The following is a 19,472-nucleotide window of genomic DNA, read 5'->3' on the forward strand; positions in this document are numbered from 1 at the left end:
ACCTGGGTCAAGTCCAGCAGGTGTACATGCACCGTATAGTTAACAGCTATTCGGGAACTTGTCTCTGGCTGGAAATACAGTCCACTTCTACGGGTAAACATTAGTTTGACCTTGGAGGGCTCTGGATTTTATGGGAAATTGATTTGATTAATTTAGCTGGAAATAAAGCGGTCACCCTCAGCAACACAGATATTCTGATGTAATAGTTATTTTAAGACAAATAGAATGTTTTTGTCTCTCCGGCTTTCAGTGTCTCTTCAGTTCCTGTTTTTAAAAATATCCTCAGAGGTGAATGTGACCCCGTTCTTTTGTGCAGGCATTTTAAAGCTATGGCCCACCTGCTGTGAAATCCTTGTTTTCTCTGTGTTTGTTTCATTAAAAAAAAACCAATAAAAACAAATACTAGAGATACTCAGACAAAGGTCAGAATTAACACTGCCAGTGTGTATCACCTCATAAAGAGTTGCCCGTGGTAACCTGTTAATGTGCTAAAACTACCGGATGTTTTCTTGTTTCCTTTCAATGACCAGGAGTCTAAAGAAGAGACTGGAAGAGGTTTTCACAGTAAAAATAAGGAAGTCATTAGCTCCTCATGGTGCTTAAATACCGAGGCCAGCTTCATAAAGCAGTCAGTAATGGGCATCCATGCTCTGTGTCCTCTTAACCTTTGAAGATCATGTCTGCAAACACACACACGATAAGATAGACACCTGTAATTAAAACTACCTCACACAGAGCAGCAGTAAATGAGTTTGTGGTATCCTGCCAGTCAGAGGTTTTTCTCTTACTCTATAGTTTAGCAATTTTGGTTAAATCTCAAGTAATATCATTGTATATTTACGATGAGTTCCCCTACATTAGGAAATATAAATAGAACAACAGGTATAAGGGATGTAAGATCAATCTTTTTAGGCAGTGTTGTGTTTGTTTTATAGTGGATTAAAGCAGAGGTTCTCAATAGTTTTTCCACGGACCCCTTACAAGATAGAGAATATACCGGGGACCTCATGTATGTCCCTTGGAATTATTTGAGGTATGCCTATTTTTTACACATCTATAGTCTTAGTTATGTGAAAGAACAACAAAAGAGAAATATATTAGAAATGAATTAGACATATTTGCAGATTTTATAGTTTTTAATTTATGAACTATTATACTATAGATTTAAACATGTAAATATTTGTTGAACTATGAAGCCTTTTGTAAAAAAAAAAAAATCATGAGGATTTAAATGAAGGAATCTGAAAAGCAGAGTGCCACGGACCCCACTTTGAGAATCACCGGATTAAAGTGTTTTTAAAACAGCCTTAATTAGTTGACATTTCCAGTGCACCCACCTTTGACAGATTGTCATATAGATAAAGTGACAAAAAATATCTTTGAGCATTGTGACTTTTACCATCTGGGAAGAATTCTGATATTGTCTGATGGATGTTACTGTAAAATACATCACATTCATACTGCATGAGTTATGAAGATCTAAAGCAGGCTCTTTCCCGGAACTTCTTACTGTTTACTTTTGGTTCAGAGGGTGGAGACTCGTGGAAAGAGATGGGTAGAAAGAGGGATGCCCGTGGGTTTTTTAGCTCCTGGATAATAGGAAGGTCAACATGCCACTGGTATGCGAGTGTGTTTATGTGGAGGTTAAAGAGAGAAAGCCTGGAAGCCAGAGGGAGCCAATCCTGTAAGCGAGACGGGCTATTTTAGACAGACGGGGGAGCTCCTTCGTACGCCGGAAGACAAAAAACAAGTTTAGAAAGAAGGGAGCACATGAAAGGGGAAAGAGGTGAAGGGGGAAAGAGGGAGCAGACTCTAGGGACCGAAGGAAGCTGGAGGAGCCACGAGTCTCCTCTTTGATCCTTCAATGAGATGCACATGTTGTTGCGGTTTTCACCCACTTCGTATGATCCCAATTCTCACAGAAGCACATTTCAGACGCTTCCATCCCAAATCCCAACACTAGCAACAGTACCGTTTTCAATCGCTGGTTCCCCAAACATTTCATATTTGAAAGCATTTACCACAAAGCAACATGAAACCAATCAATACCCAGACAAGTACCCAAACATGTCATGAGATGATCCAAACATACGATGATCCTCGTCGATACTGGCTACTTGATAATTCGTTTTTTTTCCCAAGACACCCTGTTTAAATGGGAATATCAAAAATAGCTGGTATTTCTTTCCAACAGCCGTTTCGAAAGAAGTAAAAGTCTCAATAAAGCTGTCAGATTTCAAACATAGTTGTGCAGATCTTTTAAAAGAAAACAGATTGACATGCCAAGAAAGATGAAAGAGATTTTAGCGCGTGGTAGTAACACCAGTATGCGGAAGGAGCAGATCAGATCACAACTGATTCTCTGTGGATATTACGTGCTACTTATATTTCTACAAAACACCAAATGGGTATCACCTACAATGCTGCTAAGCCATCTGCTGCTCAACTGGATACTAAATCTGTGTACAGATGGAGAAAAAGAAACTTATGGAACTTTAGAAAATATTTGCATAAAACCGCTTAAAGAGTAGTAAATATTTACTGAATGGTGGCGTGCCAGTGCTATGGTTATTTTAGCATCCGGTTTTTAAAAGGGCTGCAGTGTGGAGTGATATGTATTAAGTCACACACACACATGCTCACACACACAAAAGGGTCAGAGGAAGGACAATTCACACACCGTGCAAGCTGATGGTCAATAAAAGTGCACCTGGTCTCTGCCTGCCACCCATTACATTACTGACACTGTTTACCCACACTGTGTGGGCAGCTACCCGTGTTTGTTTGTGTAGTGCCTATCTATCTGCTGCAGGTTGGCGTCTCCTGCTTATGTTGGCCGTACGGTCCGGAGGTCTGTGATGTTGAGGGAAACAGCAGATTCAAAAGGCCATTCAAATCCACATCCACGATTAAATAACTGACTGATTGATTTGCAAACACCGATTTCCTCTTTCTCGCTCTTACCTCGTCTCACTGAACCACTTCCTAAATCCCACTTACAGTGACATTCTCTAAATATTGTGGTTTTGTCTTAAGTGTCTTAAACTCCCAGCCTCCTCTCTCCTCCATCTATCATCGTGTCGCAGCATGCTAACACATTCCATGCTTTACTTACACCCAAGTGCTTGAATCGGATACCACCATCTGTATCTGTTTTGTCTGTGTGCTTGCTGGTGGTGTTGATGCTGATGGTGTGGATACAAAAATACAGTAGGTTTCTATACTGCCATCATGCTGGATTTTCATCACCGCTCACACTTTTCACATTTTGGGTCATCAACAAACCCTTCAACACCACAGCATCTTCCCTTTTACTTCACATTATCTCAGACTATACAATATCCTTTTATATCTAAAACCCAGATCCTGAAGATAAGGGGCTCATTTCCACTGACAAACTGAATCAAGATAAAGGATTTATGTCCTCTGGGAACGTTAGCCATCCTTTACAACATCCCTCTGTCCTCGAGAAGATCTCCACCATCTCCTCTGCTCTTCCTTTTGGCTTGCCTGGCATTTCCTCTCACTGTCCTGCAGCATGGTGGGAGCATCTGGAAGTGTTTTCTTAAGGGGAGTGGACGGCGCTGCAGCTGAGGACCATGCCGGCTCTGGACACGCACAACTGTCATCTCTATGCATTTAGCACATATACAGACTCACACACACATGCAGAGACTTCAGCACTCATATCAAACCCATGTAATATTTAAATCTTAAGTAACTAAAATAACTAAAAGGCTGAATGTCGTGTCTGCTACTGCTGATGGGTTAACATGTGTTGAATATGATGTGGAATAATTCTATTCTACTATATAAATTATGGTCTTGGGGGCTTAAAATGTGCCCTGCAAAACATTATCCACCTAAAAATAAACTCCTACACGTATTTTTACTTCATCACTCCCCTGGGTAAGAAAACACAGCAATTTTTGTTTCTGCAGACGTCATATCACATAACATTGGATGCTTTCCCATACGACCATTTGTAAGTAGCTGTTCTGATACCGATATTTTAACGACTGTCTCAATTTGTTATCTGCCTGATGCGAGGCTCTGTCTTCACAGTGCCATGCAGTTAGCGTAAACTCTCTGACTTTGCTCCCAGAAGCACAAAGATTAAATCAAGGCGTCTTGGCTCTCGGCCCAGGCTACTGTCCGTCCTAACGAACATCAGGCTTCTTGATACTTCGCCTGAGCTGTGTGGAACTTCACTGCAACACACAAAATATGGGACGCTGCAGTAAGAGAAAAACTCCACAATATATACTGAAGTTCAGAGTTTGGACATATCCTACATTTCCTAAAATGCATTTCAACATGTATAGAGCAAGCCTATATCTGCTTCATCACTCTATAGGTTTTAGTAACAGCATGTCCAGCCCGCTCTCATTCCCAGTGTGTCAAATACTGAGGCTTTGTCAGCGTGTGATACCCCTGCAAAAGCTCCCTTTAGCACCACCACATTGAAACCCATCCGCGGCAACAGTAAACATTCAGAGAAAAGTGCAATGGAAGTGACTGTGGTGATTCAGTTTAAAGAGCGAAAAGACACATTAAGGGAGGGAGGGGAGATGGATGGGTCCAACAGACACAGGGCTTTCATCCAGGAGACCGTTGTTCATGTCCCGTGCCTTAAAGGTCACATATTATGCTCATTTCCAGGTTCATAGATGTATTTTAATGTTGCACTAGAACATGTTTACATGCTGCAATGTTCAAAAAACCCTTTATTCTTCATACTGCAGCCTGAGTCTGCCTGCCTCAGAGCCTAATTCAGCCTCTGTCTGAAAACCACTGATTCACAGCCTGTCTCCTCCCACTCTGCTCTGATTGGTCAGCGTTTTCTGTCAATCAAACTTCCTCAACAACAACAGCGTCACCCTCCCCCTCCCTCCCGGAGCAGCTCTCTCTCTCTCTCTTTCTCTCTCTGAGAGACGAGTGGAGAGATAGCAGCTAGAATAAAGTTTATAAACCTGGGCACAGCACCAGCGAAAATAAAGTCCATCCACTGGGTCTTCAGAGGATCCGAAGTGGGTACATGGTGCAAGCTTTTGTGTGGAGTATTGCAGCCAACAACAGAACAAGCGGGTTTTCCTTTCAGCATGTTTACTAGTAAACAGTCGAAATAACAATGGCGGACGCAGCTTGCTGAGCCGGCTACTCCGTGGGCGGGGTTACCAAGCCGGGGTATGGGGTGAGGGGGGTGCTGTTCTGTTTCACTGGAAACAGGAAAGCCATATATGGCTTGCATTTCTGCCTAATGACGTCAGAAGACTAGGAAAAAAGCGAATTTTTATTTCTGCACCCATTTCCGGACAAACGGAGGAGGAGAAAAAGAGAGAGGATGGTCTTTTATGATACTATGGTGGCCTGTAGACACACTGGGGACAGATATTGATGTTTAAAAGACATGGAAAAGTGCATTTTGCATAATATGTGACCTTTAAGTTTCACTTTCACGTTACAATCAGCTGTTCGTTCGTATCCCGTGTTCACAACGTTCAGTGTCATTTTCACTTTACACACATAGTAGTTTAGAACCCAAACATGTAGTTTTTCCCTAAACCTAACTAAGTGGTTTTGTTGCCTAAACCTAAGGTTGTGCCAAGGGGAGTGACAAAGAGGCAGTATGTGAGGAGTTGGGATGAGAACGTGTTTGGCATGACAGTGACTTTGGAGAAAAAGTCATTGTCCTTTATTAAACACACCGCATGTCTTGAGACTACTTCATTGTATTCTTGCCTATTGAGCCTTCAGTCAGAAGTTTATATCTTTAGGTCTTGTGCCATGGAATACTTGCCATATGCTTGTTAAATGTTGGTGAAAAACCTTGGGCGTTTACTACTGACATTTTATTAGGCCTTTTCCTTTATTAATCTCCACAGTAGCAGCAGTGGAAATACTGTGTCACTTTTTCAACATCTTATCACAAATAAGTGTGACTAAGACTAATAAACCATCAAACGATGAACCGTATACAAAAATGCAAAATGAAAATATGTGTACTAATGTTTTAGCTGAGCTACAGTGCGTTGTGGTGAATTTTCCTTTTATGGTATTACTTGTAGTCACCAAATATTGAATTATGGCTTAATGACTGCATGAACTAAGCCAAACTATAAGCACACCCCTGCTATAAATATGTTTTCAATACAATAGGATTAGACATGGCTGCACTCCAAACCACAGATTGAAAAACTGGAGGAATTTGAGAGTTGTCCCACGGGGGTTAGAGGTTAGAAATGGATGCTGCAAATACTATAATTGTGCAACAGGAAAGTAGTATGCCAAGAGTATGCCAAAATTACAACAGCCACACTAGAGATGCAAACCATGCAGTCAGCTCAATAGCTGCATCACAGATTGTCACCATTGCAGAGGACATGCAGTCCTTAGACGGACAATCCAAGTCTCTCAAATAAACAGCTGGAGCACAACACAAATTATCTGTATACAGAAAGAATCCTTTACTCCCTTTGATCCTGGCGGTGAGACCGCTTTGATAGCCGCTGCCATGACCTTAACACCTGCCACACATCCTACCAGAAAGCTAATCATCATCAGGTTGGTGTCGCCATAGCATATCATGCGTTGCTAGCTGAGTGCGGAGACCTCGGTGGGGGCCATGGGAACTGGGCTGAGATTATTTATAACGGGTGGGGGGCTTAGCAGAGGCCACTTCTATGAGGCTTTAGAGGAATGTCTAGGGTCGCCCTCTGACCAGAACTTCTGCAGAGTGCTGAGGCTGGAGGTTGGGAGGCTAGCTCGGGCTGACGTGGGACATCTGCAGAGACGAAGGCACGAGCCAATTAGCTTGAGGGTCTGGTGAGCTGGCCCAGCAGGGACAGGAAGGAAGCAGTGAACATAGGAAGTTAGGAAGTCAGAGGAGGACCAAATAGGGAAATTCAAAAAGCCATTCTAAAGCTCGTCGTTTACAAAAATGAGGCAAAGACTATTAACAGCAGTCTTCAAGCAGATATTCCAGAGAGGTTTGCAGGGGAATGTTTAAAAGTAGAAGACATGGATAGTTTAAACGGCCAAAAATCACATCCTTTTCTATAATAACTCTACAGCTGTAAGACATACAGACGTAGGCAAAGTTGTTGGTAACGTTCCGTTAAAGAGAGAAAAACCCACAATGGTCACTGAAATAACTTGAAACTGACAAAAGTAATAATAAATAAAAATTCACTGAAAATTAACTAATGAAAATCAGATATTGTTTTTGAATTATGGTTCAGCAGAATCATTTAAAAAAACAAACTAATGAAACTGGCCTAGACAAAAATGATGGTAACATTAACTTAATATTTTGTTGCACAACCTTTTGAGGCAATCACTGCAATCAAGTGATTTCTGTAACTCTCAATGAGACTTCTGCACCTGTCGACAGGTATGTTGGCCCACTCCTCGTGAGCAAACTGCTCCAGCTGTCTCAGGTTTGAAGGGTGCCTTCTCCAGACAGCATGTTTCAGCTCCTTCCACAGATGTTCAATAGGATTTAGATCCGGGCTCATAGAAGGCCACTTCAGAATAGTCCAATGTTTTGTTCTTAGCCATTCTTGGGTGTTTTTAGCTGTGTTTTGGGTCATTATCCTGTTTGAGGACCCATGACCTGCAACTGAGACCAAGCTTTCTGACACTGGGCAGCACATTTCGCTCCAGAATGCCTTGATAGTCTTGAGATTTCATTGCACCCTGCACAGATTCAAGACACCGTGTGCCAGATGCAACAAAGCAGCCCCATAACATCACCGAGCCTCCTCCATGTTTCACATTAGGTACAGTGTTCTTTTCTTTGGATGCTTCATCTCTTCGTCTGTGAACATAGAGCTGATGTGACTTGCCAAAAAGCTCCAGTTTTGTCTCATCTGTCCAAAGGACATTCTCCCAGAAGCTTTGTGGCTTGTCAATATGCATTTTGGAAAATTCCAGTCTCGCTTTTTTATGATTTGCGTCCTCCTCGGTTGTCTTCCATTAAGTCCACTTTGGCTCAAACAGTGACGGATGGTGCAATCTGACACTGATGTACCTTGACCTTGGAGTTCACCTCTAATCTCTTTGGAAGTTGTTCTGGGCTCTTTGGTTACCATTCGTATTATCCGTCTCTTCAATATGTCATCAATTTTCCTCTTGCGGCCACGTCCAGGGAGGTTGGCTACAGTCCCATGGACCTTAAACTTCTGAATAATATGTGCAGCTGTAGTCACAGGAACATCAAGCTGCTTGGAGATGGTCTTATAGCCTTTACCTTTAACATGAAGGTCTATAATGTTCTTTCTGATCTCCTGAGACAACTCTCTCCTTAGCTTTCTGTGGTCCATGTTCAGTGTGGTACACACCATGATGCCAAACAGCACAGTGACTACTTTTCACCCTTTAAATAGGCAGACTGACTGATTACAAGTTTGAAGACACCTGTGATGCTAATTACAGGACACACCTTAGTTTAACATGTCCCTATGGTCAAATTATTTTCAATCTTTTCTAGGGCTACCATCATTTTTGTCTAGGCCAGTTTCATCAGTTTGTTTTTTAAAATGATTCTGTTGAACCACAATTCAAAAGCAACAGCTGATTTTCATTAGTTAATTTTCAGTAAATTTTTATTTATTATTACTTTTGTCAGTTTAAAGACAACTTTGCCTACGTCTGTATGTGTGTAGATTTTGTGTGTTTCTTAAAGGGCCAGTGTGTAACATTTAGGGAGATCTATTGGCAGAAATGGAAAATAATATTAATAACAATGTTTTCTTTAGTGTTTAATCACCTGAAAATAAGAATTGTGTGTTTTTGTTAGCTTAGAATGACTTAACTTTTCCTGCTTGGGCAGGAGTCAATAACGTTATTCGCTCCCGTCACCGCTGCTCTCTCTCTATCTTGCTTTACCACTCACTTCCCACGTACACACACTCTAAGCACTGTTCTCTTACAACAACTGGCTTTAGAGAGGACCATTAGCCCGCGTTGCCCACCGTAGTTCTCTTACACACTGGCACACTGGAGAAGTTGTAATCTGCAACCTCACTGCTAGACACCGCCAGATCCTACACATTGTTCCTTTAACAGCATTTTTGGTAAAAGTGTTTTGACATTGACTATTTGTTGTGTGACCAAGCATCAATTCTACAGTATGATCATTTTAAGGCTGTACTGTAGTTGGTGGTGTTGTTGCACGTCTTTTTAACAGCAGACACAGTAAGAAAAGCACAAGTGCTACTACTAACATTAACAATGGCTCTGTTCTATTCAAGTGAACCAGTACGTCATGACAGTGTGACAGTGAGCCACCATGCACAATACCAGGACCTGGAAACTGCCATTACTAACCTTATTATGTTGTTTTGTATATTAAGATGATTATTTAAGTTATTCAAGTTATAGAAAAGGCCGGTGTAGGACTTTATAAGTGTTTACTTCTGCCTACTCCTTTTCGAACATAATATATTAATTCATTTATTTTGTTTATTTAGAATTTAGGCTGATTTTCGCCTCATTGACTGCAATCGGCCTATCGGCAAATAAGATGACATTCACCGATGGAAGTGGCCGATGTTTATATGTTGTGTTGCATTCATTTTGTGCCGGCTAAATGTTGTGTTGTTAGCTGCTGATTTAATTACATTTAATTTATGTTTCACAAAATGTTTTTGTTGGGATAAGTGCTGAATAATAAATTCCTCTCATTGAGTAGTAGTTGCATACAGGCTAATGGGGCTTTTGAAACAGTTATATTTTCATGTGAAAGAAGGTTATTTTAAAGTTTAAAGTTCTTTTGTTTCATAAACTTGTACGATTTAATTTGTGCTGATTCAAGATATGAATGAAGGGCTGAATGACTTTAAGAGTAAAGACAATTCAGTTATTTTTATATAATGAAGATGTCTTTGTTTCATTGGCACCAAAGGGGGAATAAATGACATCGGTATTAGTATCAGCTCATAATTTTGCAATTGGTGCATCCCAAAAAACAAACCAAAAACAAATAAAATGTATACACATTATGTCCCTTGTGATGGGGTTAGATGAGTATAGTCAACATTAACCTAGATAATTCACAATGACTGAAAGGTACATTCACCTTACAATACAGCTTCTCTTCCTGTGGAAAAACTGGCTCTTACAAAAGAATACTGAACACATGATGGCGCCTAACGTTCACAACAAATCCCTCTTTAGGCACTCATCTTTCACCATCTCTTTATTGTTGTCTTACGGAGGCCTCGTATTCAGTGAAGTGTTGCGTGTCCCGATTGTTTGCCCTCGCATCAAACTGAAAATGCCCAGAGGGCCGCCTGTCAAAGCCGAGCCCCACAGGCCTAAACCCCGCCGCTAAAGCCTCTGTGTCTGCATCACCACACAGTGGATCTCACTACATGCTCAGAGCATAAAGCCCACACACTTTACCAAGTGAAGGGTTATACAAAATGATGGGTCAGGTTCCACTGATGAGTGATACACCACCCTCCCTCACTGAATGGCTCACGGAGTAGAGTGGCACTATTGTTGGTGTGTGGACTCACTGAGATAATGTAATGGATGATAGGATCACTGCACAGGCAAAAGTATAATGTTAACACCTGATACTGTGTGGTGGTTAAGATTCGCATGATAATGAATATGACTAGATATGTGAAGGAAGAGAGTAGGGCTGCACAATTAATCAAATATTAATCGTGATCACAATTTTGGTTTGCAACAATTAAATGAACATGATGACCTGAGATATTGACGTTTAAAATGTGTGTTCTGCTCATAGAAAACTATGCAGTATATAAAATCAAGCGCTTCCTAAACAGCTAGCCACCAGCCGGTTATCGAGATGTGTTGGCTTCACTTTCGGATATAGATATTATCTATACAACCAATGTGTTTATGATTAAATGAAGAGCATAATATTGTTTATCTAGCTCTTATTGTTGCCAATTTTGCTCTCGAAGTGCACCAGATTGAAGCATTTAACTTTAAAATATACCTAATAAAGGGGTAGGGTGAATTTTCCTGTATTTTTTCATATTGAAATATATATAGCAGGAAAAAAATATAGCAATGTCAGTTTTTTCCAACATCGTGCAGCCCTAATTTGTACATTAGCAGGAATGTAGCACAGCATGGAAGTGAAAACAGTGCTCTGTTTATTTTAATGTGAAAGTACAATAAAACATGTTGTTGCTAAAATCCATGAATAATCGTGATAAATAATCGTGATATCAATATTGATCAAAATAATCATGATTATCATTTTGGCCATAATCGTGCAGCCCTAGAAGAGAGAGAAGTTGTATTGAGTCTGTGTTGATTCCTCTTTATCTAACACACAATGTGTCGAACCATGAAGTGGTAAATGTCATCAGATCATGTCTCACACCCATCATTTGGCATTCTCATGGCTTGTTGCAATGTTTTGTTCACAATAATAAAATGTACTGTATGTGTCTCGTCAACAATGAAATGTCAATCAGTGCACAGACGGGTGTGGTGCAGCATATCTCCAGATTCTGCCATTCCAGTTTGCAAATTAATGCAATGAGTGTACACACACCAGTAGTGACAGCAGCAAACGAGAAAAACAGACACGGCTACAAGGGAAACGGAGGAAAGGGGAAAACCGGCATCCACTGCAGGAGCTAGCAAGCTAATGGGCTAATAAAGTCCAAGTATAGACTGCCTACACTTTGGCTGCAGTGGCAAGCAGCAATTGAAGGCACAGGAAGCTAATGGCTAGTTGAGTAAAAGCCACAGAGGAATGCACCATGGTGAAGAGAGAGAGAGAGAGAGAGAGGCAGAGAGACACAGACAGAGAGAGAGAGAGAGAGAGAGAGAGACAGAGAGAGAGAGAGAGAGAGAGAGAGACAACCATCCCCTCCTCTGCTTCTCTGTCCACGGCTGGCACTACCCATGAACAGTGACTTCATTCTGTCTGTGTACATGTATGTGAGGTTATGTGGCATTTTCAGGCTAACAAAAGGAAGCCACAGCCACCCTCTTGCCCCACCACACCCCAGAGTCCTGCGTGGTTTACAGCGTCGGGGCTGCGAGCGCAAGGGAAGGGCGCTTCAGTTATGTCAACCTGATGGCTTTCAGAGGAGAGGATACGTACGTTGTGTTTAATGAGAATCACACAATGGGTGTGGTTTGAAGAGCAGGAACGAAATTTATGTAGACTTGGACATCTGCTTGTTTAATCACATACACCCAGAGAGAGGTGTGCCAGACCATCATGAGAGTAACCACTGAATGTTGTCACCCAGCCAGCAGCAGCGGCTGCTGCTGAGGCTTGGACAGATGTTGAAAGTCTCCTCACAAGGTGTTCCCTCCGTCAGCACACACTGCAGCTTTGTCACATAGGCTAGGAATGTTGCTGAGGAAGGAACCGGGGTTCGTCACACCCATACGGATCCACTCCTCTCCACCCGTCTGTGAACTGTTTGGGCTTAAAAACAAACACGCCCCCCTATCCCCACTCAGACGGGCCAAATACAGCTGCTGGGCTTTCGGATGTAGTAGACAGTGACATGGAGAAGGGGAGTGGAGAAGGGTAGTAGAGAAGAGGGAGGGGGCAGTTTTGACACTGAGGTGGCTACTGGAAGACCGATAACAGATCACTCTGACACTATGATATGCTTCAGGAGAGCTGCTGACTCTGCTGAAGGATGTTCAAGAGAAGAGAAAAGGCAACTATCACCACAAAAATGTAGAGTGAAACCCTGCAGGTACGCAAACAAAGCTGACACAACGGCAAACCCTGAGCTGTCACTTATCGAGAAAAGGAACAAGAAAATCTGGGCTTTGAGAACACACCTATTCTCATGCAGCTATTCCTCTTTGGTGTCAAGTAAAACCCTGAAGCACATAAGCACAGAGAAGTCACACAAGCTCAGACTATTCACAGCGAAAACCACATGCTCAGTTTGGACACTTTGTGAATAGGAAGCAACAACAGTAGGTCTGTGACTTCAGCCAAAACTTCCACAAGACTCAAGGTCTAATGACTTTTCCACTTATTTAAAACATAAACTCCTCTCAAATGAACACAAACTGCACAAACACCCGCCTGAATAGCAGTGGCTATCAGGGGTAAAATGGGCTGACATCAACAAACCACAATGTCCTCATTTTGGTGAGACAATCGAGGCCAAATCTCCCTCCACCAGTGACCTACTTCGTCTCAGGCAGCAGATTTGAGGAAAACTCTGGTTTCTTACCTCATCGTCTGGTTAGAGGAGGATGATTGATCCGCAGGAGGAATAATTTCAAAATCCACATCCAATGGAGGTCACACACATAAGAAAGGAACAGAAACACAATACTGTCAACATGTTGAAAATATGTCATCTGAAAACAAGTCAGGTGAACATTTATTATGTGAATAACATGCTGGTAGTAATCTGAGAGACAACTGATCGGTGCTGACACGCTGTGTTAACATCTGGGATGGCATCTGACCTTTTTGTGGTAATAGTGTTTGACACCTGGATCATCCAGTTTCAGGATCTGCATGACATGATCATTTTTTTTCAAGAAAGGGTAAACCTACCACTTGTTTAGACATGTCTAGGGCTGCAACTAACCATTATTTTCATTGTTGAATAATCTGTCGATTATTTTCTCGATTATTCGATTAGTTGTTCGGTCTATAAAATGTCGATCTGTGTTTCCCAAAGCCCAAGATGACATCCTCAAATGTCTTGTTTTGTCCACAACTCAAAGATATTCAGTCTACTGTCATGGAGGAGTAAAGAAACCAGAAAATATTTACATTTAAGAAGCTGGAATCAGAGAGTTTTGACTTTTTTTCTTAAAACATTACTCAAACCAATTAATCGATTATCAAAATAGTTGGCGATTAATTTAATAGTTGACAACTAAGTGATTAATCGTTGCAGGTCTAGACATGTCACAAAAACAAGTCATGGACCGGTTAAGTCTGTACATTCCTCCCTAGGCTTTATTAGTTACAAGTATGAGGCATAACAAACCATCTATGCTTCATCAATAATAAGACTGCCAAGAAACGTATTTTACACTAACTGGTGATGGAGACTCACTTAAATATGTCTTTCTCAAGAGCAACTAGTTAACTAATCAGTAAGGCTGTCAAAATTAACACAAATTTGTATTATTTCCGCTAATTTCTTTAACGCATTAACATAACTTGCAATTTTTAGGTTGAAGCGGGCTCAGTTTTAAAGCTAGAGTGAAGATGGGGACAGGTTGGGAGCTTACCTAGTTTTCAAACATGATAAGAAGATACAGGTGATCTGTGATCTATAGATAGAGTGAAGATACTAAAGGCTAAATGACGCTCCAAACATACACTAAATTTTGGCGAGGAAAAACTGGCATGGCCATTTTCAAAGGGGGCCCTTGACCTCTGACCTCAAGACGAGTCCACAAGTCTCCCCTTTACAGACATGCCCACTCTATGATAATCACATGCAGTTTGGGGTAAGTCACAGTCAAGTCAGCACACTGACACACTGACAGCTGTTGTTGCCTGTTGGGCTGCAGTTTGCCATGTTATGATTTGAGGATATTTTTGTATGCTAAATGCAGTACCTGTGAGGGGTTCTGGACAATATTTGTCATTGTTTTGTGTTAATTGATTTCCAATAATAAATATATACATACATATGCATAAAGCAAGCATATTTGTACACACCCATGTTGATAAGAGTATTAAATACTTGACAAATCTCCTTTTAAGGTGCATTTTGAGCAGATGAAGAAATGTGCGATTAATTCGCGATTAACTATGGACAATCATGTGATTAATCATCATTAAATACTTTAAGCGATTGACTACTTATCAGACAACCTACCAACAAATTCAATATCCCTAGATCTATTAAATATATGTCTGTGATAAAGCTTGAGTGATTATGTTGCAAAAGTATCCAAGTACGCTTGCTTCAAAGAGTGCGTGAAATTTAGCTTCCAAAGGCCGAGCGTGACTGTGTTCCCCAAATAGATTGGTGCAGGGGTTCCTGTTAGGTTCCTAGATTAACAGTGGGAGATTAGTCACTTCTTCTTGAACACACTTGGAAAACTACCATTTCCACACTCTGACGGTAAAAGTCATGTGCTTTGTGGCACGCTCAGTAATGAAACTGGCACTCATCTCAAAGTCTGGCACTTCCAGATCAGATAGCCTCTCCAGTAATTTGTCAGGAGCAGCAGACGCTGGTCCAAATTATTCATGATGTTTGCCATTTACTGATTCTTTCAGTTCTTAAGAGGCAAAACTAATTTCTTTACTCCAGAGCTGCCTGTCCTGGGAAACTTACTGGCAGGATTACAAATATTGATTCACTACTTTAAACTCAGGACCCATCACTGCCTGTCAGCTCACAGAGCAGACTATGCTGAGACGCAGGTCTGAAAGATCATCATAACCTGTGCCACCATTTACAACCACTTCAGTAACAGCAGAAATGTTACAGCTGAACAGGCAGTAGTCCCTGCAAATGGACAATTTATAATGTAGGAGCTGTATATTGCTGCTGCTGCTCTTTAAAACAGAACTGGCATCAGTATGCATCACTCCAGATGCACTTTGAGTGAAATTACCGTGGCAGGACCACATGCAAATAAGTCTCCTGCGCACTGTTGACACAGCAAACAAATGAATAGATAAATTAAACATCCACAACCGCAGCTCTCCAAAAACGGCTGCAGATTTAGAGCTGAAAACATCTTATTACAGAGATACAGAACATGTGATCAACGTTATATTCCTGTGCTGTGCTACAGTATAATGGCTACTTGCTGCTTGACTTGTTAATTTTTCTTGTGGTTCATCTCTTGACCTACATGCTGAGGTCTTCCACCAGTGATGTTGTCAGCGCGGCCACAGACAGCGGCGAAGGATGGTAGCATCTCTCCACAAAGCTTTCCCTGAGGAATGTGAGCTACTGCTGACTGTGCCTCCCATCCACACCACTCACTTTCCTACTGGGTGCCTTTCTATTCACAGACTTTGTTTTTAAGTGAGTCTGGGCTGTTGTCTTGTGTAGAAAAGGAACATGTTGCTTTTTTGGTTAAATGGTTTATGGGCTCTTGATGAAGCAGGCCTAGATTCTAGTTCCACCTTACAGCTCATGGCGCAGTTCAGCTGCAAAAAAATTAGTTTAGTTGAGAAATACAATTTCATGTCTTGTTTGCAACGTTTTCATTTCCCTGACTGATATGTGTGAACAGTCCTGCAAAGAAATATCACGAAAGACATGTTGATAATATTTTTCCAGTGAGCTGAAACAGGCATTAGTAAGACATGAAAGTCAGACATGGAAAAACTAACATTTGAACTTATCACCAAGATGTAAAATCTCAAGCGGCTCCTCAAAAACATGAGTTGACAGAGATGCTAAAGGTGAATCTCAGGGCGTATAATTTCATTTGACGGTTAAGAAAAGATAAGACGACCAAACATGGATCTAAAATAGGTCCGTTTGTCATGGTATTTTCATGGTTTCTGGTTAAACCAATGCAGTAATAGTTATATTTAGATCTATTCATGTACTTTAGTCATATTTATGAATACAGGACTAGTGTGCGAGTAAAAGGGAGCAATTGGACACATAAATGGACAAATTACAAACTTCTACCACAGATTTTTCAGCATTTGAGCTCTCTCTCAACTTTGTTTTGTGTTTGTAAAAAAACATAATCATCACATCTGAAGTGTAACATAATACATGATCAGTACATGCAAAGAAAACCACATGGAGGTTCAGCACTATCTTTGTTCACTATCTGCATAGTGAGAGCTGTCATCACCTCCCACAATCTCCTCTCCTTCTTTTTAGTCTCCAACACAACAGTGGTATATACAGTACCACAGGACAACAGTTTCAATGAGCAAGAGGTTTCAGTGCTCCATATCATGACACTGATTTGCCTGAAAATAAACTTCTAGCTCATAAGATGGGGAATGGGTGGGAGTTGACATAGTTTTAACACGATAAGAAGATACAGGTGATCTGTGATCTACGGATAGAGTGAAAATACTGGTATCATATGAAACTAGAAAAAACTTGAGGAATCCATTGGTATCAACAAGATCATACTAGCCTTTCGCGAAGGAGGCTAAATAATGCTCCAAACATACACTCAATTTTGGCGAGGAAAAACTGGCATGGCCATTTCCAAAGAGATCCCTTAACGTCTGACCTCAAGATATGTGAATGAAAATGGGTTCTATGGGTACCCACAAGTCTCCCCTTTACATACACGCCCAATTTATGATAATCACATGCAGTTTTGGGGCAAGTCACATAGTCAAGTCAGCACACTGACACACTGACAGCTGTTTGTTTGGCTTGAGTTTGCCATGTTATGATTTGAGAATATTTTTTATTCTAAATGCAGTACCTGTGAGGGTTTCTGGACAATATTTGTCATTTTTTGTGTTGTTAATTGATTTATAATAATAAATATATACATACATTTGCATAAAGCAGCATATTTGCTCACTATCATGTTGATAAGAGTGTTAAATACCTGACAAATCTCAATTTAAGGTACATTTTGAACAGCTAAAAAATGTGCGATTGATTTGCGATTAACTATGGACAATACATACAGTTTGAAAGAGGACACTAAATCTCTTTGTTGCCACTAGACAGGTAGTATGGAGCTGATCTAGCCTGTTTAATAGGCTAGGCCAATATATCAACTGATATTAGCTTGTTGCGGACACATCATAGGAGTGTATGTAGCCTATATACTGAATGAGAAAGAGAGTAAGAAATGATCCACCTTAAAACACTGACAAGTTAGTTTTCACCTGCAAAATGTTCCATTAAGTGCATATCATGATCACACAGTGCACTTTCATAGACTAAGCTACTGGAGTTACCCTGCACTATACTCATTTTTAACACTCTATTCTGCACTACATTCACTTTTTTTAATAGTCCTGTATCACAGCTGTCACCCTGCACTATATTCAGTTTTAACAGTTTTCTTCATCTCCTTGTATTTTTATATCTGGTATATTTTTTTGTACTTTGCACTACAAACTTTTTTACTGCCTTTTTACTAACATGTTTTGCACTATGGAACTGTGATGCTGGAAACTTGAATTTCCCTGAGGATCAATAAAGTTACTATCTATCTATCTATCTATGATCACAAATCTTTGAAAAAACAAAACTAATTTTATTCATCTAAAATGTTTGTTTATGTTATGATTTTCCTTTTTAAAAAATGGCCAATATATAAATAACTGATTGATAAAAACCCTCAAGTAAAAATCCAGTAGTAGTCAGGCTGTAGTAGCATGTGAGTGAGGCAGTGAAAACATCTAATTGAGGTATGTGTGTAAAGCTTCCTGGCACAACAAACCCAGCCAGAAGTGCTTGTTTAACCACATGCTGCAGGGTAAATAAGCCAACTGGGTGGTGATGGGGCGAGTCTTTAATGCAGTGTGCTGCTATCCAGCTAACATTATATATCTTCGTGGTCCAGAAATAGTTTATTGTGGCTAGCCTTTGGTGGTACCACTCTTGCATAACTGTAGATTATACAGTGCTGCTGCTGCTGCTGCTCAAACTACCAGGCTTTTCAGGGATTTTCGTTTAGCAGAACGAAGTGTACCCTCTGGTCCAGCGAGAGTGTAATTTCCCTGCACACATTAACAATCTGTATCATTCGGCTTACAACAAATCTGGATATAATTCTAGATATCTGGATATAATTGGACTTTGCAGGACGAGTTTATGTGTTTTTAAGTGGTGCATGCTAGGCGTTAACAGCCCCTTTAATGAATAAAAACACCATTTAAAGGGACGGTTTAAGGCTTAATTTAAGGTCAGCTCAACGTAAAGAGAAGAGCATCACACCGGAGTGATAAAACGTCCCACATGTTAGTGAGGACAACGTTACTCACCGTGGTTGAAGATTGCGGACCGAAACCGGTTGTTGTTGCTGGACGAGTGATCCATCTATTAAACTTAGTTACCCTAGTTACCCTAGTTACTAGTTACCCTAGTTACCGCCCGCCGTTGAGACCTTCTTCTACTACGGAGTCTTTTTATCCGTCTTCTTCTCCTTCTTCTTCTTCGGTATTTCCTTAATTTCCTCTCTGTCTGTATCCTGAACACAACTGCTGCGGTGAAATGAAATGACAGCCCGTGTGTTGTGTTTGTCCGTCCCCCTTGTGCGCACACACACACACACACACACACACACACACACACACACACACACACACACACACTAGCAGAACTGACGAGCCAGCCAGGCCGTTGACGTCACGAGCCGTTGCAGCAGCAGCAGCAGCAGCAGCGTCGGAATGAAAACAATCGCACGTGGATGCGATGGGAGAGGGGTCAGTGTGCACCTGCAAGGAAATAAATGCACCGTTCCTCACGACAATTAATAATTGTTAGCATTAGAGGCATAAATAAATACTAAGAAAATACTATTACTGATCTCTATACACGCAGCGTTTACAGGGTTATTGTTGG

At 40.9% G+C, this 19,472-nt stretch overlaps 1 protein-coding gene across 2 annotated transcripts in view; it reads right to left on the reverse strand.

Annotated features, from left to right (window-relative positions):
• Window positions 1-19,185, reverse strand: part of septin4b (septin 4b) — a 54,387-nt gene extending 35,202 nt beyond the window's left edge. Inside the window, exon 1 of one of the 2 annotated variants that reach the window (XM_074641966.1) lies at window positions 18,893-19,185. The gene's annotated coding sequence lies outside the window, so the exon portion shown is untranslated. Of the gene's footprint in view, window positions 1-13,205; window positions 13,211-18,892 lie in introns of those variants that run through there. The other variant, XM_074641969.1, reaches the window with a different exon arrangement.
• Window positions 19,186-19,472: the final 287 nt, after the last annotated feature.

The sequence above is a fragment of the Sebastes fasciatus genome, chromosome 7 (assembly GCF_043250625.1).
Source record: "Sebastes fasciatus isolate fSebFas1 chromosome 7, fSebFas1.pri, whole genome shotgun sequence".
In the NCBI taxonomy this organism is placed as follows: domain Eukaryota; kingdom Metazoa; phylum Chordata; class Actinopteri; order Perciformes; family Sebastidae; genus Sebastes; species Sebastes fasciatus.